Genomic DNA, 3,067 nt, shown 5'->3' with positions numbered 1-3,067 from the left:
AGATTTTCTTTCATTTCCGTTTGCATGAAATAACTTTTTCCATCCCTTTACTTTCAGTCTGTGAGTGTTATTTGATCTGAAGTGGGTCTCTTGTAGACAGCATATGCATGGGTCTTGTTTTCTTATCCATTCGGTTACCCTGTGTTTTGATTGAAGCATTTAATCCGTTTACCTTTAAAGCGATTACTGATAGGTACATTGTTATTGTCATTTTATTATTCATAGGTGTTATTTCTATTTTCTTTTTTACCCCTTCTCTTTTTACAGAAGTCCTTTTAATATTTCTTGTAATGCTGGCTTGTTGTCAATGAATTCTTTAAGCCTCTTTCTGTCTGAGAAGATCATTATCTGACCTTGTATTTTAATCAAAAGCCTTGCTGGGTAGAATATCTGTGGTTGTAGCTTCTTGTTTTTCATAACTTTGAATATTTCTTGTCATTCCCTTCTGGCCTGCAAAGTTTCCATTGAAAAGTCAGCAGACATAATTATGGGGCTACCCTTGTAAGTAACCAGCTTCCTTTCTCTTGCTGCTTTTAAGATTCTCTCTTTGTCTTTGACCCTTAGCATTTTAATTATGATGTGTCTTGGTATAGGTCTGTTTGAATTCCTCTTGTTTGGAACTCTTTGTGCTTCCTGAACTTGTATATCTAATTCCTTTGCCAGATTAAGAATGTTTTCTGTAATTATTTCTTCAAATAGAGTCTCAATCTCTTGTTCTCTCTCTTCCTCTTCTCGTATTCCTATGATTCGGATATTTTTACGCTTCATGTTGTCCCAGAGGTCTCTTAAACTATCTTCATTTTTTTTAAATTCTTTTTTTTCTTTTTGTTGTTCTGACTAGGTGTATTCGGCTACCTTGTCTTCCAACTCGCTGATTCGATCTCCTGCTTCATCCAATCTACTGTTGAATCCTTCTAGTGTATTCTTCATTTCCATTATCATATTCTTCATTTCTGTCTGGTTCTTTTTTATGAGTTCTATGTCCTTTTTTATGCTCTCATTGTATTCATCCATTCTCCCCATAAGTTCATTGAGCATCTTTATAACCATTATTTTGAACTCTAGCTCTAGTAGATTGCTTCCCTCCATTTCATTTAGCTTACTTTCTGTAGTTTTCTCTTGTTTCATTTGTGGTATGTTTCTTTGTTTTCTCATTTTATTAGCCTCTCCGTGTTCTTTTCGATGTGTCAGGAATATTTGTTTCATCTCTCAGCCTTGGCCAGATGGCCTCATGTGGAAGGTGTCCTGTGTGGTCCAGTGGTGCACTCTCCCTGATCCCTTGTGCCAGGAGCTCTGGAGATGAACTTTGAGTGGATTGTGTGTGATCTTCTGTTGTTGCCAAGCCTTTATTGTTGTTACTAGATCAATGGGTGGGATTAATGTTCAGGCTGACTGTGTGAATTGGCTGCACTCTCAGGATAAGAGTTGTTGTGTGGGGGCTGACCCCACTAAGTGGGATTTGCCCGAGCAGTCTTGTTGCAACCACCCTTTGTGTGTATCACTACTAGAACCAGTCAGGAGTTGTTCTGTTGTGGTCTGGTGCCAGCTTCCAGATGCGTTGAGTTTATGGTCCCTTGGGAGGGGATCCCCCATAGGCCAAGGTCAGCTGCTGCTTTTGATTGCTCAGGGCTACCTGGTGAAAACTACAAAGTGATCCGCTGATACTTGTTGCCTATGCTGGATCTATAGGTAAGTGGAAGAGACAACGCTGTAGGCAGCGGTCAGTTATCCCCCGTCCCTGATCTATGGCAGGTTAGCAGAAGGACCAGTGCTCCTCAAGTCCTGATATTGCCTATCAGCTGCCTGTAAGTCTCTGAAACTGGATGAACCTCTGGGTGATATGTGTGTTGAGTGGCGCAGGGACCCTGGGAGTCTCCTGGGTCTAATGAGTAAATTTCCCCCTGCCACTGCAGTGTCAGTTTATGTGCCCACGCTGTCTCTGTGGCTTGCTGTACAAGTTTCCACTCGTAGCAAGGTCAACTGCTGCCCACCCTGGGCCTAAATATGCTACCCCAGAGCAGGGGCAGCTGCCTATCAATGTGCAGCAGGCACTTTGTGTACTATATGGGGCAGGAACTCAGGGATTTAAGGGCCGTCGGGCCAATACAGACTCTTAAGATATATTGTAGCTCTTAGAGGCAGCAGTGGTCTGTCCACAACTGTTTTCTTCAAAATGCGCTCAGTGCACTAGCCCAGGTCTGTCGCCTGCACAAACTTGGCTCAACCCCAGAGCCAAGAAGGGCACAAGAGTCTGCTTGTCAATGGGCTGGAGGCACTTTGTGGCTTGGGAGAAGTGGGATCTCAAGGCAACAAGGTCCATTCGACCAATACAACCTCAGTTTTGTTGCAACTTCTGTGCCTGTGTGTTCCCACTGTAGTGTTCCCACAGACCCCTGTGCTCCCCGGACACAATATTGCCCCTCTTACAGACAGTAAAGGTCTGCCTACCGTTGATTTCCGTGCAGTGACCACCCTGTGCCAGCCAAAGTTTGTTGCCTGTGTGGGTTAGGTGATCAGGGGAGGGGAAGGGCAGGGCTATGTCAGTTCACTGTCAATGGGCCACCTGGGGCAATTTGTGGGTAGGGTAGGGGGAGTCTCAGAGAGACAATGGCAGTCAGATCAACATAGCCTCAGTCTTACTGCAAATTTGGTAACTGTTGTGAGTTCCCACAGACGACCCAGATCACAGCAAGACCAGCTGCTGTCTGAGACTGGCCCACAGGTTCCCAATATCCACCCAAGTTTGTGTTGGCAGCAGTGAGCTGCCTAACCCTTCCGATGAAATGCAGCTCACAGCACTGGTCGCCCACTGAGAATGTAAATGTAGCTTAATGCTGCTCACGATAGCCGCCCTGCTGTGAATCACTCAGATCAGGGCTTGGCAGCCACCCAGGAACAACTGCTTCAGGCAGTCTGTAGATTAGGCGTTAGGCGGAGTGGGCTGATCCCCTCAGACCAGTGCTTCCTAATGGCTCTGTGGGAGGGGTCTGCACAATCAAGCTGGGTGGTCTGTAGGTCACCCCATGGGGCCGGACTAAGGTACAATGGTGGCTGCCTTTCCAGCTCT

The sequence above is a fragment of the Pteropus alecto genome, unplaced genomic scaffold (genome assembly GCF_000325575.1).
Source record: "Pteropus alecto unplaced genomic scaffold, ASM32557v1 scaffold461, whole genome shotgun sequence".
In the NCBI taxonomy this organism is placed as follows: domain Eukaryota; kingdom Metazoa; phylum Chordata; class Mammalia; order Chiroptera; family Pteropodidae; genus Pteropus; species Pteropus alecto.
The sequence above is the reverse complement of the archived record's forward strand: the minus strand, read 5'-3'. Positions refer to the sequence as shown.